Source organism: Acinonyx jubatus, chromosome C2 (assembly GCF_027475565.1).
Source record: "Acinonyx jubatus isolate Ajub_Pintada_27869175 chromosome C2, VMU_Ajub_asm_v1.0, whole genome shotgun sequence".
NCBI lineage: Eukaryota > Metazoa > Chordata > Mammalia > Carnivora > Felidae > Acinonyx > Acinonyx jubatus.
In genome coordinates, this window is record NC_069384.1 from 155,577,043 (window position 1) to 155,603,345 (window position 26,303).

A 26,303-nucleotide genomic window follows, 5' to 3' on the forward strand; every position below is an offset into this window, starting at 1 on the left:
GACAAATAAATTTTAAAAAATAAAAAATATAAAAATGGAGGAGGGACAAAGACTTTTCCAGATTAATAAAACTGAAAGAATTCATCACTAGGCAACTGAAATAAAAGAATGCTAAACAGCAACATGAAAGCATATGAAAGTATAAATTTCACTGGTAAAGTTTATGATATATAAAAATACGGAGTAATGTGATAATGATGGTGTATAAGTCACTTAAAAATTTTTTAATGTTATTATTTTAAGATAGAGAGTGCAAGCTAGAGAGGGGCAGAGAGAGAGGAAAATCTCCAGCAGGTTCTGCACTGTTTTTGCAGAGCCTGACTTGGGGCTTGATCACACAACCGTGAGATCATGATCTGAGCTGCAATCAAAAGTTGGATGCTTAACCAACTGAGCCACCCAGGTGCCCCATAAATCACTTTTAATCCTAGTATGAAAATTAAAAGACAAAGAATAGAATAAGAGCCTAAGAGGAAGTGTAACCACAAAAATTTGCCCATGGATATACAGTGTAAAAGCCAGCAAATCCTGATATAAATAAAATGAAAAGGGGAGAATAAGAGTGTAGTTCTTTTTAATGCAGTTGAATTTAAGTTGTTATTCGATTAACTAGACTGGTATAATAAGAAATTTTATTCAACCTTTATAGTGATTACAAAGGAAAAAACCTAGGGTAGATTCAAAAAAGAGAAAAGAATCAAAGTGTGTTCCTACAATAAAACCCCAAATATATGTCAAATCACAAAGACAGCAAAAGAGGAAGAAAGGAACAATGGACTACAAAACAGAAAAAAAATTAACAAAATGACAATAGTAAGTCTTTACCTATAAATAATTACTTTAAATGGAAATTGATTAAACTCGCCAATCAAAAAATATAGAGTGGCTGAATGGATATAAAACAAAATCCAACTATATGCTATTTATAAGAGATTCATTTTAGACTTAAGGACATATGTAGGCTGAAAGTGAAGTGATGGAAAAAAAATATTCCATGCAAGTGACAACCAAAAGAGAGCAAAGGGGCAGTATTTTCATCAGATGGAAAAAGACTTTAAGACAAAAATTGACTTAAGAGACAAAAAGGTCATTGATAATAAAAGGATAAATTCTACAGGAATATACAACAATTATAAGTATATATGCACCCAACATCATAGCACTTAAACACATAAAGCAAATACTGGCAGATCTGAAGGAATAGTTAGACAACAATATTAGGAAATTTCAACTTCCCACTTTCAGTAATGGATAGGTCATCCACAAATATAATCAATAAGGAAACAGCAGACTTGAACAGAATATAGACCAAATGGCCCTAACATCCATATATAGAACATTCTTCCTAATAGCAGCAGAATATACATTCTTCTCAAGTACACACAGAGCATTCTCCAGAATAGGTCACATAATAGGTCATAAAACAAGTCTTAACAAATTTAAGAAAATTGAAATCATTCCAAGTACTGTTTCTGACCACAATGGAATAAAGCTAGAAATCAATAATAAAAGGAAAACAGGAAAAGTAAAAGACAAATAAAAATGAGAACACATGGGAATGCAAGCTGGTGCAGCCACTCTGGAAAACAGTATGGAGGTTCCTCAAAAAACTAAAAATAGAAGTACCCTATGACCCAGCAATTGCACTACTAGGTATTTATCCATGGGATACAGGTGTGCTGTTTTGAAGGGACACATGCACCCCCATGTTGAGAGCAGCACTATCAACAATAGCCAAAGTATGGAAAGAGCCCAAATGTCCATCGGTGGATGAATGGATAAAGAAGATGTGGTATATACATACAATGGAGTATTACTCAGCAGTCAAAAAGAATGAAATCTTGCCATTTGCAACCATGTGGATGGAACTGGAGGGTATTATGCTAAGTGAAATTATTCAGCCAGAGAAAGACAAAAATCATATGACTTCACTCATATAAGGACTTTAGGAGACAAAAGAGGTGAACATAAGGGAAGGGAAACAAAAATAATATAAAAACAGGGAGGGGGACAAAACAGAAGAGACTCATAAATATGGAGAACAAACTGAGGGTTACTGGAGGGGTTGTGGGAGGGGGGATGGGCTAAATGGGTAAGGGGCACTAAGGAATCTACTCCTGAAATCATTGTTGCACTATATGCTAACTAATTTGGATGTAAATTAAAAAAAAATTAATTTAATTTAATTTAAATAAATAAAATTAAAAAAATAAGATAGGAAAAAAAATGAGAACACAACATACTCAAACTTATAGTATACAGCCAAAACAGCACTAAGATGGAAATTTATAGCAATAAATGCTTACATTAAAAAAGAAGATCTCAAACATCCCCGCTTTATACCTCAGTGAACTAGAAAAAGAACAAATTAAGCCCAAAGTTAGCATAAGGAAGAAAATAACAAATGTTAAAACAAAAATAAATGTAATAGAGATTAGAAAAAAATCAATGAAGCTAAGAATTGGTTTTTTGAAAAGATAAACAAAATTGACAACCCTTGAACTAGACTAAGAAAAAACTCAAGAAAACTAAAATCAGAAATGAAAGAGATGTTGCAACTGAGCCACAGAAAGAAATAAGATCATAAAGGACTTATGAACAAGTACATGGCAATGAATTGGACAACCTAGAAGAAATGTATAAATTCCTAGAAACATACTACCTATCAAGATAGAATCAAGAAGAAGAAGAAATGGAAAGCCTGAACAGACCAATAACAAATAGATTGAATCAGTAGTAGAAAACTTCCCAAGAAAGAAAAAGCCAAGACCAGATCATGTCACAGGTCAATTCTACCAAACATTTAAGGCATAATTACCAATCCTTTTAAAATCCTTCCAAAAATAGAAAAGAGAACACTTCCAAACTCATCTTATGAGGACAGCATCACCCTGATATCCAGATCAGGCAAAAACACCACAAGAAAAGAAAACTACAGGCCAATATCCCTGATAAAAATAGATGCAAAAATCCTCAAGAAAATATTAGCAGAGTAAATTAAACAGCACATTAAAAAGATCATACATGATGAAATGGATTCATCCCTGGGATGCAAGGATGACATAACATATACAAATCAATGTGATATACCACATTAACAGCATGAAGAATAAAAATCACATGATTATCTCAATAAATGCGAAAGGCAGTGGACAAAATTCAACACCCTCTCAACAAAATAGGTACAGAATAACATACCTCAACACAAGAATGGCCATATATGAAAAGCCCACAGTTAACACTATACCTAGTGGCGAAAAACGGAAAGGTTTTCCTGTAAGATCTGGAATAAGGCAAAGATGTTTACTCTCACCACTTCTACTTACCATAGTACTGGAAGTCCTAGCCAGAGATATTATGCAAGAAAAAGAAATAAAAAGCATCCAAATCAGAAATGAGGAAGTAAAATTGTGTCTGTTGGCCAATGACATGATCTTATATGTAGAAAACCCTAAAGATTCTCTTTTCCCCCAAAAAACTGTTAGAACTAATAAACACATTTAGTAAAGTTTCAGAATACAAAATCAGCATACAAAAACGAGTTGCAATTCTATACACTAGTAACAAACTATTCAAAAAGAAAATTATTCTATTTACAGTAGCATAAAATACTTAGTAATAAACTTCACCAGGGAGGTAAAAGACTTATATATATAAAAGTATAAAATAGTGATGTTGGGGTACCTGAGTCGCTCAGTAGGTTGAGCGTCCTACTCTTGATTTCGGCTCATGCCATGATCTCTTGGCTCATGCTGACCACGTGGGGCCTGCTTGGCATTCTCTCTCCCTCTCTCTAGGCCCTCCCCTGCTCACGCTCTCTGTCTCCCTCAAAATAAATAAATAAACATTTAAAAATAAAATGAATAAAACACTGATGTAAGAAATGGAAGCAGACACAAATAAGTGGAAAGACATCGATGTCACATGTTCAAGAATTAGAAGAATTTATACCGTTCAAATGTCCATACTACCTACAGCAATCTACAAATTCAATGCAACCCCTATCAAAATTCCAATGTCATTCTTCACGTAAAAAAAGAAAGTCCTAAAACCCATAAGGAACCAGAAAAAATCCTGAGTAGCCAAAGAAATTTGAGCAAGAAGAACAAAGCCAGAGACGTCACTCTTCCTGACTTCAAAGTATATTGCAAAGCTAAGTAATCAAAATAGTATGGTACTGGTGTAAAAATAGACTCACAGGCCAATAGAACAGAATAGAGAGACAAGAAATAAGCCACAAATATATGATCAACTGCTCTTTGACAAAGGTTCCAAGACTACATAATGGGGAAAGAATCGTCTCTTCAATAAATGGTTTGGAAAAACTGGATATTCAAACGCAAAGAATGAAATTGGACCCTATATTACACCATACACAAAATTTAACTCGAAAAGGATTAAACATAAATTTAACATAGCTTTAACATAAGGCCAGAAACCATCAAACTCCTAAAGGGAAACATAAGGGATAAGCTTCTTGACACTGGTCTTGGCAATGATTTCTTGGATGTGGTAACAAAAGCAAAAACAGTGGGACTGCATCAGACTAAAGATCTACACGATAAAGGAAACAGTCAACAAAATGAAAGGACAACCTACAGAATAGGAGATATATTTGCAAAATATATATCTGTTTAGGGTTAATATCTAAAATATATAAGGAACTCCTACAAGTCAATCACAAAACAGCAGCAATGGCAAAATAACCCTATTAAACATGGGCAAAGGAACTGAACAGACATTCTCAAAAGAAGGCATACAAACGGGGAACAGGTACTTGAGAAAGTGCTCAACATCATTAATCATCAGGGAAATGCAAATAAAGGTCATAACAAGATATTATCTCACACCAGTTAGGATAGCTATTATTTGAAAGAAAAAAAGATAACAAGCATTGGCCAAGATGTGGAGAAAAAGGAACTCTTGTGCGCTGTTGGTAGGAATGTAAACTGGTGCAACCACTATGGAAAACAGTATGGTGGGTCTTCAAAAAAAAAGAAAGATAGAACTGCCACATTAAACCAACAATCCCACTTCTGGGTGTATATGCAAAAGAATTGAAATTAGGGTCTTGAAGAAAGAGTTATCTGCACTCCCATGTTCATTGCAGCATTTTTCACAGTAGCCAACACACTGAAGCAACCTAAGTGTCCACAGATAGATGAATGGGTATATACACAGGTATATATAAATACATATACAATCTCCACACATAACATACATACATAATCTACGTACGTATGCACATATTCGTGTACATGCATGTATATGTAATGTGTATATATGTATATATGTATGCATGTAGATTATACATGTATTTATAGAGAGGTCAATATATATGTGTGTGTATGTGTGTACGTACACATAATGGAATATGATTAAGCCTTAAAGAAGGAAACCCCGGCATTTGTGATAACATGGATGTACCTGAAAAACATTATGCTGAATTAAATAAGCCAGACACATAATGGCAAATACCACCCGACACGACTCACATGAGGAATCTAAACCAGTCAAACGCATAGAGAATGTAATGGTGGTTGTTAGCTCTGGAGGGAGAGGGAAACAGGGAGTTATTAGTCAAAGGGTACAAAGTTTCAAAGATTAATAAAGTCCTAGAGGCACCTGGGTGGCTCAGTCAGTTAAGCTTCTGACTTCGGCTCACGTCACAACGTCACACCTTGTGAGTTCCAGTCCTGCGTCGGGCTCTGTGCTGACAGCTCAGAGCCCGGAGCCTGCTTTGGATTCTGTTTCTCCCTCTCTCTCCCCCTCCCCCGCTTGCACTCTCTCTCTCAAAAATAAAAAAAAGATTAATACGTCCTAGAGACCTACTGTGCAGCATATCACCTATAGTTAACAATATTGTATTCTAAACTTAAAATTTTTCTGAGAGGGTAGATCTTATGTTAAATGTTTTCACTGCACACAATAAAAATAATAAAGAAGGTGGGAGAAAATTTTTAGAGGTGATGGATATATTTATGGCACAGGTTGTGATGATAGTTTCATAGGTGTATACTTATCTCCAAACTTATCAAATTGTATACATTAAATACGTACTGTTTTTTTGTATGTCAATCATACCTTAACAAAGTGCTTTAAAAAAGAACTCCGGGGACACCTAGGTGGCTCAGTTGGTTAAGCGCTGACCTTAGCTCAGGTCATTATCTCACGGTTCATGGGTTTGAGCCCCATTGGGGTTCTGTGCTGACAGCTCAGAGCCTGCTTCAAATTCTGTGTCTCCCCCACTCGTGCTCTCTCTCTCGCTCGCTCAAAAGTAAATAAACATTAAAAAAATTTTTTTAAAGAACTCTCAAAACTCATCAGTAAAAAGAAAAAAAACAACCTCTATTTAGAAAATGGAAAAAACATGTGAGCAAACACTTCACAAAAAGGGTATAAAGATGGCAAGTCAGCATCTAGAAAGATAACCAATATCATTATCCATCAAGGAAATAGAAATTAAAACCACAACGAGATATTGCTGTACCTGTCAAAAGCACTAAAATAAAAAATAGTGGCAAAACCAAATGCTGTGGAGGATGAGGAGAAACTGGATGTAAAATGGTACACTCTGGGAAAGAGTATGGCAGTTTCTTACAAAATTAAAAATGTGCTTACCCTATGACCCAGCAATTGCCCTCTTAGACATTTATTCCAGAGAAATGAAAAGTTATGTTTACGCAAAAACCTGTACACAAATGTTCATAGCAGCTTTATTTGTAACATCCCAAATCTGGAAACAACCCAGATGCCTTTCAACCAGTGAACAGTGAAACAAACTGTTTACATTTGTAGCACCTTCATTGCATGGCATACTACCCAGCCAAAAAGGGAATGAACTGTTGATATACACAAGGACGTGGATGAATTTCAAGGGAATTTTGCTGAGTGAATAAAGACAGTCCGAAGAGACTACATGACTTTGTAATTCCATTCACATAACATTCTTGAAATGACAAAATAATAGAAAAACAGATTAGTGGTTGTCAGCCGGCCCCTCCCCCCCCCTCCCGTATGTGGGTTATAGAAGGTAACAAGAGGAATTCTGTGGTGATGAAGAGTTCTGTCTGTATCTTGAAGGTGGTGGTGGATAGGTACCTAACACATTTGATAAATTCTATGGAACTAAATACACAAACATGCGCACGCGCACACACGCGCGCGCGCGCACACACACACACACACACACACACACACGAGTACAAGTAAAACCGGGGAAATCTAAGTAATATCGGTGGGCCAATGCCAACATCCTGGTTAGGATATTGCCCTACAGTGTTGGGAACCGTTGCCAGCATGGAAAACTAGGTGACGGGTGGACAAGATCTCTCTGCATTGTTTCTGAACAACTGCATGTGAACCTACGATTATCTTAACATACTTTTATATAGTATTACTAACGTGCGTCTCTGCCGCAGCATCCACGATCAGGGTTATTTATTTTTAAAAATAGAGTGCAACCCTTTAGAAATGCGACGTCAAAGCCAGAAAGCTATTTCACAAATTTTAAGAAACCACCTAGCTCCGAAGTGCCACTCCCTCACCTTGCTCTCAGCGAGGTGATGTGTGCTGCATAGTGTTGGAATTAGCAGTTCCAGAGGGAGACACTGGCCGCGGCCTCGCGGCGTGGAGGGAGTGTGTGTGTGTGTGTGTGTGTGTGCGTGCGCGTAGGTGGGCACTGGCATGAACGTGAGGAGGAAAGGAGGGAGAGCCATGCCTCTGCTACTGTCAAAGAAGGTGGTGGGTGGGCTGCGGAAGGTAGCGCTGAACGCCAGGCAGGGGTGTAAGGAGGGTGCCGGCGCCTCAGGAACGCCCCCCTGCTGCCTCCTCCGGGAGGCCGTGGGCGGCGGCCGCACACCCGGGCGCAGGGACTGAACCCCAGCAGCCGCAGCAAAAGGTGAGCGCGGGACGGGGGCGGGAGGCGCGGCCTCCGCGCGGCGGCCCGCAGGCCCCCCGAGCAGCCCCGCTCGCGGCGGCGGCGCCGGGTCTCGGAGGCTGCGGCCGAGACGCCAAGGAGCCTCCGACTATGCCAGGAGCGCGGCGCGCAGGCCGAGGAGGGTGGGGCCGCCCGGAAATCCCGGCGGCGCCAGCCGGGCAGCTTCTGCAGGCCGGGGGCGCGCACGCGAGGGGCACGTGGGTGTGTGGGCGCAGCGGTGCCGCGGGGCCTCCTTCCCGCGGCGCCCCCGGCCGGGTGCCGGCGCTTAGAGGGACGTTGGGCGGGGTGCCTGCGGGGCACAGGCGGCGCCCTGCGGGCAGGCCGGGGGGCGGGGACAGCCCCGAGGCCCAGCGCCTGGAGGCGCTCTCCGCCGGGGTCTCCTGCTGGGTGCCCGGGCCCCCCTCCCGGCTCCAGTGCGAAAAGCCCGGCGGCTTTGTCCGCGGATGGCCAAGGGTGCGGGCGGAGGACCCCGGGGCTCCAGATCCCGGCACGGGGGGGGGGGGGGGGCGGGGGGGAGAGAGGCTGGGATGGACAGAGACCGGCGCGGGCGCCGTAGGGCTTCGAGGCAGCTGCACCCGCCACCGAGCTCCGGGGCACCGGCGCCGGGACCCGCGAGGCCCGCGGGTTCCACGTGGGTGGACTGCGAGCCGGGGTCGGCGGTGCGGTCGCGGGTCGCCGTCGTGTGCGCTTCCTTGCGCCGGCACACGGGCCCGAGCTTCCACCTGTCCCGGGCGGGGGTGGCGCTGGGAGCGCGCGGCGCTGGCAAGGCTGCCCCGCCGGGGGCCTGGGCGGGGTGGGGAGCCGGGGGGGGGGGGGCTGAGGTGTGGCTGCGGGGGCGGAGGCGGGAGGCTCGGCCAGGCCGTGGCCCCGCTGCCGCAGCAGCCTCGCAGTGAGCGCCCGGCGCGGCGGAGGCGGCAGGGGGCGGCGAGGTGCCCGCCCGCCGGTCGCACTGCGGTCTTTGCCCGCGTCAACGCGTCCTCGGGATGAAAGCTAAAAGAAAAAGGCCCATTTAAAGGGGCCAGGGCGGTCAGAGACTTCTGCGGGGTCCAACCTGCTGGGAGGCTTCGGCCGAGGGGACGTGGAAATTGCAGGGCAGCTCCAGGTGTCATAATGCGGGAAGGTGACCGCGAGCGCGGCTGCGCCTCGGCTGGGGCTGGGCTCCCACGAGCGCAAGCCTAGAGGAGGCGACCCTTTCAATTGGGCACTGCCCACAGGGGTCCCAAAGCTAGCATTAACCCCTTCCACTCCTACTCCAACACCTCCAAATTCCTAGTGGTGTTAACACAGTAGTTCTACAGCTCCATGTTATGAAGAAGAATTGTTTTCCACTCTGTTCACCTCTGTCCCCAAGTCCCCAGGAGGCAGCTTTTCACAGTCCTAAGGCATGGTCACGCCAAACCCACGGCAGGTTGCTCGTGTGCGCGGCTTCTGCTCCGCAAACCCCGGACGGTGCCACCGGAGGACGCTGAAGGCAAAGTCTCGGCGGCCGCCAGGGTTTGCGGAGTGGAGGCTGCCGGCGCCCCCGAGACTACCGCGCGAGCAGTGTGCCCCTCGCCGGGCAGGCGGGTCGGCCCTGCACCGGCACTCGGCCGGGGTCTCTCCCTCCCGCTCGCGCAGCGCGCGTTTGTCTCCACAGAGCCTGGCCGGGCAGACTGCGAACTCGGAATCCCGAGCGCCCTCCCGCCCGCGTGCGGTGTCCTCCTCCCGACGCTTCTGCACGTCGCTGCGGCCGGCGCCGTGTGCGCACCTGGGCCTCCCCGGTGCCTCAGTCTTCAGGTCCCCACTCCCCAGCTGCCGAAGGACGGCTTTTCTGAGCTAACCTGTCTCCTGGCAGCAGCTACATCGAAGCCATCCCAACCCCCCACCCCCGTTTCTCAAGGACGGAGCCCGTGAAGTGCGAAGCACCTGTGCCACTCTCCTCCCCCCATGCGGAGCGACGCGCGCGCGCGCGCGCGCGTGTGTGTGTGTGTGTGTAATCTACCACACAATAATTCCCGGAAAACAAAACATTGGTGTGTCCTAAGAGGGTTCAGAGTTCAAAAAAAAAAAAAAAATCTCGAGGCACTGAGTCAGTGCTCGCAGCCTGTCTCCACTTCTGAAGCATCCGCATCGCGGGGAAGGGATTTTAACCCTGAATCTCCTCCAGATCCGCTTGGCAGTTACCTCCTCTGGCGGTGCGGCAACAAGTGGCCGGGCCGCGCACCCCGGACCGCGGCCTCCCGGTCCCCGTCCTTGCTGGAGGAGCCGACCGGGCCGTACGCGCTGGGGAGGATGGCTATTGTTAATTGGGGAAATGCGGAGTCCTGTGTGCTGGGATTCTCTCGTCACGATCGACCCCCATTTTTAACGCGGCGGCATCATCAAGATTAACACCTGGAAATGGAAATTTTACCCACTTTCTTATTAAAGAGGTGCTGTTTTTTTAACCGAGCGTTTTTCCTCCCGATGGATTTAACACTTTATAAGGCTTCCCCAACCTTTGCGGTTCGGAGATATTGGAGGCGGGGACTTAGGGTAACAGGGCGTTTCTTTTTCTGCCCGACGCTTCTCCCCACCCCCCAGTTTACATTGGTCAGATTCTCAGCTTCCTCGAGGTTCTCTGTACAACGTTGGTGCCGGAAGCCTTACGGTTAACCCCCCTATTCGGGCAAACCCGCGCCCAGCGAAACCCCGGTACCAGTGGGTCAAATCCCCTGACTTCCGTACTGAGAGTCACAGTCTGCTTGGAAAGGCCCCGAGGGGTGGGCGACGTGTTGCCGGCTGAGGCATGTGGGGAGAGGGGGCTGGAGCGCCCAGGGACCTGTGGCCTCCGTCTTCCTCCCCTTAGTGTCCTTGACTCAGCCGAGCGTCCTGGCGACCTCGCCCGCGTCCCCACCCCAAACGACTACGAAACTACCTAGGACAAAAGTTTGCAAGAATCCAGTGAGCAGACTTTCCCTTTAAATCTGGTTATAATAAATACTCATATAAGTATACCCACGTAGCCACCCGAATGAAGAGCGGGTGCCCAGATTCGCGGGCCCCACGTGTTGCTGGAGCTGCGGCGCAGACGCGTCCGCCGGCACGGTGGCGAACGTGACGCCGCATTTTCTCCGAACTCCTGCCTTCCAGGGTGGTGCAGGGCCACGGGGAGGTGGGGGAAGAGGCTGCGGGATCCGTCCGTTCTGCTGGGCCGCGACTCGCGGGGCTGGGGGCTGGGGGCTGGGGCGGGCCTCGCACGGCCCCACTCCCCAACGTGGGAAAAGCAGTGCTCGTTGTGGGTGATGAATAGCCGGGCTTCCCACGACCGGGCGGCGCGTCCCTGCGGCACCACTAGCTCAGTAGTTTTAATTTGACCTTTATCATCAGCTACGTGCTCCCAGGGGCTGCGAACGGGCTTCGCACCCCGATGGCTGCCCTTTCCCTCCTCCTCCCCCCCCCCCCCCCCCGGTAGCCTGCTTGCAGCGGAGGGTCGGAAACTTGCAGCTCCCGCGCCACCCCCTTCGTCTCCCGGGAGAGCGGGCCCCCGGCGACCTAACCCGGGAGCCGTCAGACCTCCCCGGGCGTGGTCGGCCGCTCCGGGCCTCGGAGTTGGGCGGGGTCTGCGCTGCAGCGTCGTGGGTTCTCTCCGGCACAATGTGCCGGTGCGCGGAGAGAAAAACAAAACAAAACAAAACCCAGAAACACACTCCTAAAGTGTCACCGGCATTTGTGGAGTGGCGGGGGTCTACACTGAGCGTGTGTGCCTGGAGACGCCGGGGGGAGGGCACTGCGGCCAAGGGCAGGGCAGGGCAGGGCAGGAGGACCGTGAAGGCCCGCTGGCCGCAGGGGAGCCCTTCCTCCCCGGGTTCCGCGGCCAGGAGCACCCCGAGCCGTGGCTAAAGGGGCCGCTCGGCTCTCCTGCACCCCGCGAGCCCCCCTCCCCCGCCTTCCCTGTGTCCCCCGGCTTTTCCAGGAGGAAGGTGGGGTGCCCAGCGGGGGCGGGGCGCGCCGGGCCGCGGGGCCGGGCTGTCACGTGCCCCCCTCCCCCGCCACTGCGGCGGGAGTTCCAATCAGAGCGCGCCAGGGGGCTCCTCCTGGGCAGGAACCACCCGGCTTGGCGGCGGAGGGTGGGCCGCCGTCACCTGACCGCCCGCCCCCGCCCCCCGCGAGTAAGGGGCGGTGGTAGCGTCTGCTCGGTTACAAATGGCCCCTCCCGCCCCGCTCGCCCGCTCGCTCGGGCTCGGCGCGGACCCGCCCGGGCGCGCTCCTCGCGCCGGTTCCCGGCGTCCCGCCGCCCGGCCGGGAACCGGCCAGCGGCCCCCGCCACCCCTAAGGGCGCTGCCGACACCCGTTGCAGAGGCTCGCCGGCGGAGGTCGCTACGGGAGGCTGGACCGCGGAGGCGCGCGGCTCTCCCACCCGCAGGTGAGTGTGCCGGGCGGGCGTGGGATGCTGCGGGGACAGTGCGGGGCACTTGCGGGTCCTCGGGTGCAGACGCGGAGCCGTGCGACGCGCAGGTTAAGTTTGCGGAGCGAGTCCGAGGTCGCTCCGTCTCGGCCTTCTCTTGCCGCCCCGGTGGGTTGGGGTCTCCTGCGAAAGCCTGGATTTGGGGGAAGGGCTTCGGGAAATTCTGGTCTTGAGATACTTGACAAAGGTTGAAAAGACACAGCAGGGGGAGCGTATAGCTGCAGCCGACAGGGGTTGGACAGGTGCGTTCGAGTGTGCGTGTGTGGCTCCTGGCGAGGAGGAGAGCCCGAGACAGGGCGAAGTCCCTGCGGCGGGTCATCCATCCCCAAAAGCCACTTAGATGCCGGAGAGGGAAATTGCGCTGCTCTGAGGTGGTCACCGGGTGGGTAATAGGCAGCGAACCACAGACTCCCCCCGCCCCAAACACACACCCCGGATTTCTGATATGGCCCTGGAATAATAGCAGGAGTGGGGGTGCTCATAAAGAGTGTGTGAGATTTTAAGGCCCCAGAAAATATATACTGCTTTTACCTTTTAACTTCTTGGCAGAAATTAGTATTAAAAGTGCTGAATCATGCAAAAAGACGTGAAAAATAATGGACTTCATTTTTTGGTAAAGTTTTTCAAAGCTACTAACATCTGTGTTTCTGGATGAATGCTTTAAATTTAAGGTGTAGGAATTGGGTATTTAAAACCACATTTGAGACTGTGCCCTTGTCTTTGAGTATCCGCTGCTTTTCATTCTTTAGTGTGAGTTGTATCCATTCATTATCTCTTACCGCCCTCCCCCCTCAAAAAAAAAAAAAAAAAGACCTGTGTGTGTGTGTGTGTGTATGTGTGTGTGTGTGTCCAGGATTGTGAAAGGAGTGGAGGAAACAGTCCTCGGAAATAGAAAACATCCTCCTTTGATGAGTGCAGTGATGGCCAATTTGATTTGTCATATGCCACTGAAGGGAATGTCAAGCTGATAACATGCAGACTAGAGAGAAAGAAACAGGAGTTGCCCATGGAGGAAGAAACAAGCCCTAATCCAATTGTGCTCATCAGTAACAGAGCTGAAGGAGAGTGCTTCCACATTGGAGCCTGAGTCCTCCTTGGTGGAGACGGGGGGGCACGGTTTTTGATGCAAGTTCTGAGGTCAGGCACCAAGTAACATAAAGATGGTTTTTTAAAAAATCAGAGTCGGGATTAGTAAAATGGGTGTGTCCAAAGACAGCTCTTGTCCAGTGACTCTGGGCCGTACTGTCTGAACTGCCCAGTGGCCTGCTGACTCATAAGGGAACCAGCATGGCTTAGCAGGGTTGGGTTTTACTTGCAACTCTAAAAGAACTCCGTCTGCAACCCTCCCCTCCCCGCAAATAATAAAAATAAAAGAGAGAGAGAAAGCTCCAGCAGAGACCTCCATAAACAGAGAAGCTCACCTCCTCTTCTTCAGGGAGGTTTTCCCTATTTCTGGACTTGTCACCTTCATTTCTGTACCTGTCATCCATGCTTGTGCACAGAACATTTGGTTTGACACAAAGATTTTAATCTAAATCTTAGCGTGAGAAAGAGTGGCACTCCTAAACACGATCATGTCAAAGGTATTTGCGAAGGATACAGAAAAATGGGAATATGAACGATTAACTGAGTTTTCTTTGCAGTGCAGACTCCCTTAACATTGCAAGACTAGGGAGCCCCACCCTGTTTCTGAGTATCTGCATGAAAGGCCGGGAAAGGAATTCGACAATTGCAGTGGTGCAGGGAGAGGCAGTTTCTAGGCTTGGGTATTACATTTACTTAAATGTTAACTGAAATTTTGGAGGGCAGCCTTTAATCCATAGGTAGGTCTTGAAAGGCACAGTGTCATTCTGTTTCACTTTGACAGCCTGTTAAATATCCATTTAACTTTCAGAGGTTGATTTTGATAGAAAAGGGATGTGAAGTGGGAGCTGCTTCCAACTGTTAAGATCCCAGGGCTTAAAGACATGATGGAAGCACAAATATTGAAGCACATGATAAAGCCAAAAAGAATTATTTTTGCTCTGGTATTTTTAATACAATTTATTTATAAAAGTAAGTTTTTTAGAAAGAGGGGGCTCATTTTCAGGCAATAAACCTACTTGCAGAATAGACAACCATCTGGCCTCTCAGAACAGACGTGCATAATGGGAACAAGGAACAGGTGAATGAGCTCACCTCCTACTGCTTGGCCCTTCAGTCCAAATCCAGTCATGTCACCTCAGATCGGAGGAAGGCCATTTCTGCAACTCGGCAAGGAGATTTCAAATCTTATTTCAGATCTGTGGGAAAGAAAATGTTTTGAGCTGCTCTGAAGAAGGAGGCAATCTTTATAAATTCACAAATCATTATTATCATAGCTGTGCTTACCCGCAGTGTCTACTGCAGATCTGACCATGACGAAGAGAGACACCATGCCTTTTTTCTTTCCTTTTTTAAAAAACACACCGACAATTCAAAAGGACGCCTACTTCATGGTACCATTCATTTTTTTAAGATAAAATATATTAAGAAGAGAAAATGATACCTTTCCCCCGATGACTAGAGTGAATTAATGCACTACCAGGTCTGGAAGTGGTGGCCAGTTAGCAGTATCTTAACAGTTATTCCAGACTGAAGTGAGACTCGGGAAAAATTCTATGTTCTGTTGAGAACCAATGTAGGTTGAAAGCTGCTAAAACCACCTTCTGCTTTTTTTCATTCTTTCTCATGCTATCTGTCTTCTCTTGAAAGTCCACAAACCACACCTACAAATCCTAGCACCTAGAAGGCTCTGAGATTTTACTAGGAACACACAATCGGATAAACTACCTATGATTATGGGTCATTTTGAAATCCAAATAGATTTCAGCTTCAGCTTCAAGAATCAAATTGGTAGGATGCCTCCGGAACTTTGCTCAGACACCAGTACCCTGGCAGCCTGGTTTCAGAGAGGGTCTTTTCCTAAGATTTGCAGTCATTATTTTGTGGAAGTTAGCTCTGCCCACTTGCACAGTTAATTGCATTGAGAAGGTTCCAGAACAGTACTTCCTTGAGTTCTGACAGTAAATATGTACACAGCATTGTGTGAAGAGCATTCCAGAACACCCACCTCCCGGTGAAGTGAATGTGCTGGCTGAATAAACACCTGGGCTGCTTTAGCCTGCCAACAAATTTCATTTTTTACTGTAGGAAATGGTGTTTCATCTGAGCTTTTTCAGGACCCTAGAGAGCCTTGCAGGATGGAGAGGAGCATCCAATATCTGACTTATTTTAGAGTTGGCCTCTAGGAATCTACCTTTTTCCATTTGAGGATGTCAGGTTATGTGCATTTTGCAAGGAAATTGAAGAAAACTCACTTTGCTAATCTACTTATTGTAATGAGCTGTAAGATTAGTAATATTAGTCATATCAGTGGGTTTATGTATTTAAAAGTTAATATATTTATGTATTTTTGGGTGCATGAATACAGGGTTGGATTAAGTGTTACTCGGAAGCCGCCTTTAAAAAACCATTTGGAAATTGCTGCTTTAAAATCATGTGACATTACATACTTGTACATACGTCTCCTCAAAATTAAAGAATACACTCTGGTGTGCACATTTTGCCACACATGCGTGCATCCGACACAGATGAGAATTGCTATTTAGGATTATTCAGTTTGTTTATTTTGAGTAGACTTGGGGTGGTCGGGAAGGTTTTCTTGATTTATTTTCTGGTGGATGTTGGGTTCTGATTCTTCTCTGCTTGGGTATCTTCGTACTTAGGACCCTCAAGAAGAGGCGGTGAACAAATACAATAGTTCATATTGTAAGTAAAGTATATTTTTTACAATGTGTCTTCTTTTAGGTTACTCATACTGTAGGTTTTAGAATTAAAAATAGCACGAGAAATAGCCTTTGTCCTGATGTAGTCCAGGATGCATCTCCTTTGGTCAAATTCCTGTACATCTTCTTTGCTGCTTATGGAATTTGGAAACTATCCAGACTGCTATTGATCTAAATATTTTCGTCTTCCCAGGTCTTCCCTTGATACGGTGAATGGAGACTGCTCTTCTGCCTGAGAGTGGTTCAAAACGTAAGTTCAACAAGCCAAATAATGAAATGTCGATAATTCTGGACCTCCATGCAGAACAGTTTGTCTCTTTGTTCCTTCGACCCAAGACTCCAGCCTCATAAGTAAGATATCACCCCCTTGGGTTGGGGGAGGGATGCCTAGCTTAGACCACACAGCACAGCAAGGTAACATACAGCCACCATCACAGCCATGGAGTGGCATTCTTCTCTACTCTGCTTACTTCACCATTTTTCTGGTAATAGAATATGAACCTTTGGTGTCTGGGTGATGCTGAATTGACACTCCCCCAGATGCCACATCTTTCTGGATGGCCCTGCCTATTCTAATCTTCTCCTGGCTCAAGCAGACAGATTCCAGTATGGAGGCACATCCAGCCTCAGGACCAGAGTTCTTTTGTGCCCGATGAAATCCTGTGGCTGCTATGAAGCTCCCTTTCCTACCATGTACATTAACCGAGATGTGTCTTTAGCTCAGCTGGTATGGTCATACTATAGTGATCTGGTATACTTCATTTATAAAGCAGGAAGTGTCGAAATCTGTAGGAAGCCATTGTTGTTTCACACAAAGACACTGGGTTGTGCAGGATTTTGCAGATTTCCCTGATCAGTCCACCTTCTCCACTTTGTGGGTATCAGGTTCTTCCAAGTACCTTCCAGCTCTTTACAGAGTGAGCTATGTGTTCTTGGAAAGGGACTCAGTGCTAGTTTAGACCCCTCCCTGTCTCTTTAGAGACCTCAACATGTAATTTAAGGTATTTTTTGAAAAATTCTTAGGCATTTGATGCATTTCATTGGTGGTCAGACTCTAGAAAGCTGATGTTTATTAAGAGAAACGTCTGCCCTACCTTCGCTTCCCCTTGCTTCTCTGCCTTCCTATCTCTGCCCGCTTGCCCAAAACATGGATTTCCATGTAATTCAGTTCACTAAATCTCTCTCCATTTTTGTTTCACTGCAGACTTTATTGCTAGAGCTGCTAATAGACTTTCAGCACAAACAGTATATTGATCACTTGAAATCTTGTTTGAGCTTGACTGAATATGCATAATGGGGTGTCAATCGGGGAAAAAATCTCATAATAAATGGCAGCCAACTTATATTCATGAGAAAAAATGTCTTGGGCAGCACACAAAATATCGTGTTTACTGTAGCATGACAGACTGATTGCGCTGCTCTCCCTCACATTCATCGGATAGATATTTAATAGCAAATGCAAGGTTAGAATACCAAGATCTCGAAACCTTTCTTTCTTTGTTTGTATGGGGAAGCATTTTTGCACATTCTATAGAGTATAAACATCTAGAACCACAGCCAGCAAGAAAGATCTTTTCTACCTGAGGAATTCAGAAATTGCAAACAAATCTGTTTAAGTTGATGTATATTTAAAATCAGCTACTGATTTATGCAGTCCATATTTTTTAAGTTTTTACCATGTGTGTATCAGTGCATATACTCACTGTATGCAAATATCATTTTCAATGTGTATATGGGAGAGCACAGTATATTTAGAGAAAAGCCTGCTTTACATAAATTATTTTTAAGAACAACTGAGCAGTGAAGTACCCATGCATTAAGAAAGCTACATCTTTTTTTTTTTCTTTTAAAATTTCCCAGTAAATGATAAGTAAAGATATCTCAGTTTTATTAAGTTTTATGTGCAATTCCTTAAACTCTGTTTTCCCGACAGAGCAGTGATTATGATGGTAGGTATGTCTGGGGAAGTGATATTTTGGGTTACTTTCTGTAGTTGACGCAGAGCTGACTCCTTGACTGCTGGTTGTCTGTGTAGAATCTGGCCAGAGGGAGCATGGAGTATTAGTGTAATCCTGCTTTATCCCAGGACAGTGTGGGATACATAATACTCTCTCAGCCCTCTGGGTGGGATGCAACCCAGCTTCCATTAGGAATTCTTTGTCTCCTATAAGTGAATGAAATCAATGGGCTCTTTGCTAATCAGGTTTCAATTGGCTTTTTTATGGCAAAAATCAAATCACACTCTAGACAAATGTCTCTTCCAGTTCCTGGGCAGTATTCAAGAATTTTGGAAGTGTACTGTGGCAGAATTTTCACTCTTTAAATCTCAGGTCGTATCTGATAACCAGAAAAATCGACTTATCACCAAGAGCGGGTGTATCACAGTATAACAGACGTGACATCAGGCCTCGATCGTGTCTACTCTTGTTCTGCAGGGTTCCAAGAACTTTTGCCTAGTCTCATCTACTTCATTAAATTGCTTTTGATTTATTGTTTAAGATTTCTGATTTGCAAGAAGAGAGAATGTAGATTTTGCTGAGAAAATGGGATTATCTGAGACGTAGCAAGTTGCAGAGGCTTAACAGCAAATGATTACATGAGAACTATGTATTTTGGTAATATCTTTTATAAGTAGAATCCTTTATCTATATATTCCCTTATGTATGTATATAGTTTTGTAACAATTAGAAACTATTTGTCATATGTGCTTTTTTGCACAAAGAGAGGCAATCAAATTTGATAGTTTAAGCTTGGGGAATTATGCTGTTGAGATTTTAGCAAAAGTGAGGTTATATGAGAACTTTAAACTTGGGAATTAGCTATTTGCATAAACTTCATTACTTTTAACCTACAGAGAAATGTATGTCTGCAAATGTCAAAACTGGGACTTATTGGATGTCACCAAATTACATCCGGGGAAAAGAAAATTGGAAAGAAAACGTTTCCCGGAGAAATTTGAGTCTGAAAACTGCATTTACAGGCCTTGCTGTTGTCTTAAGTTTTGGATTGTTTTACTAATTTATTTTAATTAAATGAGGGGAGAAAAATTATTAGGAATTAGGTAGAAGTTATATGAACTATTTTCTGATTTAAAGATATGAAAGATTATGTGTTTGTAATATAACACCCAGCTTGGTAATATAAATACCCAGTTGTTTTTTTTTTTTAACGTCTATTTATTTTTGAGACAGAGAGAGACCGAGCATGAACAGGGGAGGGTCAGAGAGAGGGAGACACAGAATCTGAAACAGGCTCCAGGCTCTGAGCTGTCAGCACAGAGCCCGACGCGGGGCTCGAACTCACAGACTGAGAGATCATGACCTGAGCCGACGTCGGATGCTTAACCGACTCAGCCACCCAGGTGCCCCTAAATACCCAGTTTTAATAGACTGCTTTCTTCCCAGTCCTTAACATCCTACTGTGAGAATGTTTAAGGACCGAACAAATTTAAGCGCATATAGATCTCTTCAGTAGAACTGAAGATAACTTCAGGATACTCACCTGGTTCTTTGCTAAAGCTTTTGACTTGTTTTAAAAGAATCTTTATTCACTATAAATTTCAAAAGCAGAGTTGCATTTGCAGCTGGTTCTCAGAAATGTACTATGATTTCTGAGGTTTGATTTTCATATATGCTAAATGGAGATTTGGAAGTGACTGAAACTCCTGTATTTTTTTCTTGTAACTGCTGCATTTTCAGAGACCAGAGTCCAAGCTCTTTTCTATTAGATGCAGCATAATGTTAACATTCCTTTAAAGAATAGCAGTGGGACTACTTTTTCTTCCAACAATGATGTAAGTAATAACGAGGTTGATGTGATGGATTAAGGGTAATCTCCTTTTTGAAAATTGGCGTTTTTTTTTTTTACTTTAATAAAAAACACATTCAGATAAAATAAAGAAAAATTACGGTATACTAATTCAATTATCAATGAAGTCGTTTGCTATATACTACTTTTAATAGATCTAGGTTTACATTTAATAAAAAGTTTATTTGCTCATGCTAATGGAAAATCCACAGGCAATTTGCTTAGGGTATGTAACTTCCAAGCTTATATAAGTTACTTTCATTAGGAAACACTGCGACACAGAGGAAACCTTTATTAACCCCCCATGTGCCTCTTCAGAATCCATATTCCCCATGTAAGTGGGGATTAGCTTGGGGTCATAGTCAGCCAATGACTTTTGTACACTTACTGATATATTAATAATATAGGTATGTTGTAGAAGTATATATAATACACTTACTATAAGCATATTGTTATATTTATTAACAGTTAAGTTCATATGCCACATTCCAGTTTAATTCAAAACCTAGTATTGAGAAGTAGACATAACCAAATGTCCTATAACATTAAAGAAAATAGGCTTTACTGTTTCCTCAGCATAGTTTTTGTTTGAGATACATGCTGTGTAAACATTTATTTTCTTATCGATAGGCAGACCCACCATGGCTGTGTAGGAATTTGGTGAAAAAGTGATGTGTGGTAGGAGTTTTGGGTTGTTTTGTTTTGGGGTGTGTGTGTGTGTGTGTGTGTGTGTGTGTGTGTGTGTGTTGGGGATGGGGGCTTACAGTCTCACTTTACAAAATCAAGTGAAACCAGTTAGTCCTACTTACAGCTTAAATCTCTTCATCTTGCTGTGGGCCTTGGCCCCCTTATGACCACGCTTTGGTCACACCGACAATGCCAAACCCATTGTCTGATGGACTTGATTTTGTCTCATGCAAGCAGACGGAGGACCCAGTCTATGAATTCTGTCCCTAAATCAAGAATTTGAAACCACAGTGTCCTAGCCAATGTTATTCTCCTGCAGGGTAGCCAGACCCTCTTCAGCATCTTCATTTTGTTGCTGTGCTCTTTTGCAGACCCCTGCAAATATCTCTGTTTTCCCATGAGTTCTTCAAAATCGTTTTTCTCCCCTCTTGTTAAAATAAAAGAGAAGCATTCAAGACAAGACTTTAAAATAGGAAACCTATAGACCCACATTGTTAGGCTCTTCCACTCTCCTTTAATCTCTGGAAATAATTTGGGGGAGCATGAGTTTTCAGCCTAGATAAAACCCTAAGTCAGAGCCTTCATGAACATACTTTAGGAGATGTGACTTAGCCAGGTGTTTGTGGATCTGGGATTCTGGTGAAAAGCAGGCAGACACATACTCGCCAGGCAAGGATTTAAATTGACAGTAAAATAAAAAGCAAAACAGCACAAGGTGAACATTTATAGAGATGACAACTTCTGTTTCTTTGGAGATGTTAGTAAATGTAGGAGAACTGGCCCAATTCCAGGTTTCCTTCCTTTTTTTTTTCCTTGTGTTACAGTGCAGGGATGCTGCTGGCGGTGGCCACGATGACTAAACATTCTTAATTTTTCTGGATCTAAACATGAGGCTGACTGGGTTCCTCACAGAGCCTATTTCTTGAGCAGCGTTGTCCAGCGGAACTTTCTGTGGTGACGGAAATGCTCCGCCTCTGCAGCGTTCAGTATAGAGCCATGAGCCACACGAGCAGCCGTGCCCTCGAGATGTGGCTACATGACCGAAGAACTCCATTCCGGAAGTCGTATTTAATTTTAATTGCTATTAAAGTTTAAAAAGCCACAGGCAGCTAGTGACTACATGGTGGACGGCATTGCCTCAGAGCACCGGGGACAGGAGGCCCGTTTGCCACGAAGTCTCCTTCGTGGACGACGTGAGCTGAGGGCAGTACGGGCTGCGGAAACTGGAGGCGGGTGGGCACCGACCGCGGTGTTCGCTCGACGTGGTGGCCCCTGCAGATCAGGTGCTTCTGTTCAGGCCTTCTCGTTCTTACGTTTTTAAATAGAACTGCATGCTTTCAGTCAGGACACGGTGCATGGTCGTGGCACTACCCTTTTTTGGTTGTTTTTTTATTTTACTGTGGTAGGAACACTTAGAATGAGGCCTCCTAAAAACAGACTTTTAAGTGTGCGACACGGTATCGTCCTCTATAGGCGCAACGTTGTGCAGCACGTCTCTCGAATGTCTTCATCTTGCATAACTGAAATTTCATACCCGTTGATTAGCAACTCTCCCTCCCCCCTCCTCCAGCCCCTGGCAACCACAGTTCTGTTCTTTGCTTCCGTGAGCTTGACTATTGTTGCTCTGAGACCCAGTCCCTGACTGGGCGGTCTCTGTTACCCCACAGCCTCTCGGGGTCCTGGCTCATTTGTTTGGCTCTGCATGTCCATCTGAGGTGCCCTCAGAGAATGCTGGCTTCGGAAGAACGGGTTTGGGGACAAAGGGCTGGATTTGCCCTTCCAGAAGGTCCTTCTACTGCTTCTTTGTGGTCACCACACCCCGTTGCACATGGTTAGGGCTTCCATCTGATTTACATGTGCACCCTTGTGTCTGAAAACATTTACCTGAAATGTGCTTAACAAGGAAGCACAGACCCTTCAGTCAAGCCAAGACCAATTGAGAAGTTGTGACAACGCATTCGTCCCACAGACGCAGGCCTCTTGCTAAGAGCAGCTACTGCCTCTTCCATAAGTGTAGAGGGTCTTCAGACGGAATTGACTGTGACGGTCTCAGAGCCTGTTCCAGGACATGAGAATCACTGGGCCAGTGGACTTCTTCCTGGCGGAGGTTGGGGTCTTTGGCTCCTGCCATCCTAAGACTTTGCAGATAGACGTGTGGGGAAGAAAGGGAGTAAAGGATGCTTTGCAGCTGTGACTGTCCCCTTTGTGCCTGCCCAGGGTGACCCCGTGCAGCCCAGTACGCATAGGAGGCTTTGATCTGCGTGGGGAGGGACACACAGCCCGGTGGGCACAGGTGGGTAAGGCAGCACTGTCCTCAGGAAGCTCATGGCCTATAGCTCACCATCTCCCGCTTGGCCCCAGATCCCCCAAATTAGATTGTGATTACTTCACAATCACCTAGGAGATTCTTTATGAAAACATAGAATTAGGACATGGCTTTCAATTCTCTTCACTCAGTCTTCATGGTTAGCGGGTTCTCAAAACCTGCTGATGCCGGGTCGTGCCCCAGACTGAATTGGAATCTCTGGGGGGTGGGGCCTGGACGCCAACAAGTTTTTAGGTCCCCCCGGGGGCTCTGCCACCACTTGCATCTGGCCGTATCGGGAAGAGTTACGTCTGGGATGCCCACCCCGCCTTAGCTTGTGTTCACTTGTTGGGGACCTGTGGTGAATCAGGCCCTGCTAGGCCCGTGTCCTGCCTCCATGGCAGGCTCCTTACTTCTGTGGTGCCCACCAAGCAGATGAGCCGTAGGTCTGTGTCTCAGCAGTGACCACCCCATACGTGGTTTTCCAGCTTCTACTGGGTGTGTCCTTGGGCATAGGTATAGGTGAGCCTGGGCCCTTCCCACCCGCCCCCCAGGAATGTGGAATTGCACCCCAGGAACCTCCACAGCCCCTCCTCCCATGGTGCAGCGTGGTTCCGAAGCCCTGCCGTCTCCATTCCTGCCACGGTCCCCTGCAGTGCCCTGTGTCTGGCCGCTCTGATGCTGACCTCATTCAGGCCTACACTGACTCTCGTCTAGGCTGACTGGAAATGCCCTGTTGGTCTCTGGCTCCTTGGATTGGCTCTGCTCTTCTCTCCAGTCATCCTTGTGGGCTTGCAGAGGAGCTCCTTGTGAGGACAGGACTGGTCACATCTGCCCCACTGTGCTTTCAGGGACCCTGCCCCCCACCACAAGCGGCACGCGGGGCTCCCCGCCCCGCAGCCCCTGTACTTGCCCACTCTTCTGCGTTTGTCCTAATAATCTCCCTCAAGGCCTGCTTCGCGGAGTGCCCGCAAGCTTCCCTCGATGCCTGTGGCCACACCCCTTGTTCCCAAGCCCCCCCCCCCCCCCCAGTTTTCTCCTACACCTCTGGTCCTCGGCTCTCTTTCCTCATCTGCCCCCTGCTCCTAGCTGAGTGCCTCTAGGGCCCCACTGCCACCCCCAGCTCCCTCCTGCAGGCACTCCGCCCTGCCCCTCAGCTCCCAGGACAGGGCCTCGCAAAGGCTCTGTCTGCATCACACAGCCCTACTGAGGTGCCTGTGGCATCACCTTCCGGTGCCCTTGACTGGATGCTCTTGGCAGTGACCCAGGCTTTTGCCTTTTCCCCTGAGTGGATGTGCCGGGCGTTCATCCTGGGCCTGCCAGCCTGCGGCTTCTGCTCCTGTCACTGCATCTGCCCCGTGCACACGCACACGCACACACATGCTCGAAAGCACGCACGGGCACATGCGCGCACATGCACACAAGCATGCCCACGCGCTCGCAAGCCCGTGCACACGTGTTCACACGCATGCACTGTTTTCCCCCTGGTGAACTCTGTTCCTTCCTGCTGTTACCTCCTCCTTCCCTCCCTCCCGTCAAGCTGCTCACCCATACCTGCCTTCTCAGAGCAGCTGCCCAGCACTTTGGTGGCACTTCTGGAAATTCCTCCGCCCCTTTCTTTGAAGGAACAGGAATTTTGAAACTTGGCTGGCAAGTATTTGTACTGGGGACAATGGCAGTAACCCTCTTGCTCTTGCCCTTTGCCTGCGTGCCCGTCCCCCAGTCTGCAGCTTAGCCGGCCTGCCGGGACAAGTTGTGAAGTGTGGTCCAGTGGGCACAGCGCCTCCGTTTTGTGCAACTCCTGGCCATGCCCAGGAAGGCCCCTTCTGGGGCTGCCCCTTTAGTCCTCCTGTCCTGGAGATCCCTCAGAGAATGTGGGGGCAGCCGGGCCCCTCCTCCTCGGACAAGTGTATGGTGTATGCTCTGCCCCCCATTCCCCGCAGGGGAGGGCAAGCTGTGGGAGGGAGCTGATCCGGGGTACGCAGAGGCCTCACCCACCCGGGGAAGTTGGAGAAGTTTCCAGTCTTCTGAGGGGGAGGAGGGAGAAGATGTGAGTGTGAGGGGGCAGGGTGTGGGATGGAAGTGCAGGGGTGTGGGCTGTGCTAGTGTGGGGTAGGGGAGCAGGCGGGAGAGGCAGAGGTGAGTGCCTGCCTTGCCTGCTCACCTTCTGGGTTCCGGCTTTGGGAGGCAGGAAATCCCCGAGGGGGCGACCCTCGGCTGTCCTCATTCCACCTCTGTCTTCGAATTTGCCCATCTTGGTGCTGCCTCACTGAGGCTGGGCTGGCTGGGATGGGGCAAGGTCCCCCTCAGCCGTGTCATCGTCTCCTGGCCGAGCCGCACTGCCTGGTGCGGGGGCAGAGCCTTTGCCGCGCTTCCTGGGGTCGGTGGTAGTGCTGATGTGGGCGCTCTCTCCGCCTGCTGTAGGTAGTGGCTGACATACCAACAGCCTTATGTGGGCAAGGAGAACTGATCCCAGAGGGAGAGGGCTGCAAAGCCCCCGTGGATTGTGGCCCTGACAATGGCTGTAAGCCTCCAGACTTGAATCTCAGCCAGGAGGCCCTTTGGCAACCTCTGGGAAGAAGCATGGTCAGTCTCCCTCCTCGGCCCTCCTCGGGTCTCCCCCCTGCCACAGCCCCACTCAGTGCCGGGAGCTCGCCAGGCTCTGGACTGCGGCGTGCCACCTTCCCAGGCCCCGTCCCTCGGCCACCCCGTGGGCTCTGCGGTCTGAAACGAGTGGACTGGACGGCTCTGGGAGGCCCCCCTGTGAGCGCCTCCCACCAGCAAGGCCAGCACCTTCTCCACCCTGCTGTCCCGTCTCTGGCTCACAGTTAAGCCACTGACAAAGGACAATCCGCAACAAGCCTACACAGAGAAGTCCTTGTGTGTGCAGGATGGCCCAAGTCTCCAGATTAGCACCATTTATATCTTTATTTATAGGAGTTACTGTACTTGAGAGTGGTCAAACGGCATTGCTCGAAGAAAATTGTTGGGTCATTCGATTTAAAGCGCACTGAGAGGGCCCATTGTCCCCAGGCAGCGCCGTGGCCGGGCCAACGGCGGAGATTTGATCGGATTTGTGAGTGGGTGACAGTGTACGTGCTGACGCAGAGGCAGGGTCTCGCTGGCAGGAGTTGGCGGGCTGGGCAGAAGCCGCCTCCCGGAAGCAGGCCCCAGGCGGGCCTGGCCCGGCCGAGAGCCCTGTGGGAAGTGACAGGCAGGCAGCGCGTGTGTGCAGCGGGACCTGTTCTCTGGGGCTCCCGTGGATTGAGAGAGGCTTGGGCTCGCCACTGATTGAAGGTTGCGGTATTGGAAGCTAACCTCGTGGGAAGGACA

General features: G+C 47.4%; 1 long non-coding RNA gene across 4 annotated transcripts in view; it reads left to right on the forward strand.

The window, feature by feature from the left end:
* The first annotated feature begins 11,650 nt into the window (after positions 1-11,650).
* LOC113594107 (uncharacterized) overlaps positions 11,651-26,303 on the forward strand; it is a 122,153-nt gene continuing 107,500 nt past the window's right edge. For 2 of the 4 annotated variants that reach the window (XR_008298116.1, XR_008298115.1), the window contains exons 1-2: positions 11,651-12,323; positions 16,365-16,421. This is a non-coding gene — a long non-coding RNA (uncharacterized LOC113594107). The remainder of the gene's footprint in view (positions 12,324-16,364; positions 16,422-26,303) is intronic. The other 2 variants (XR_008298117.1, XR_008298118.1) reach the window with 2 other exon arrangements.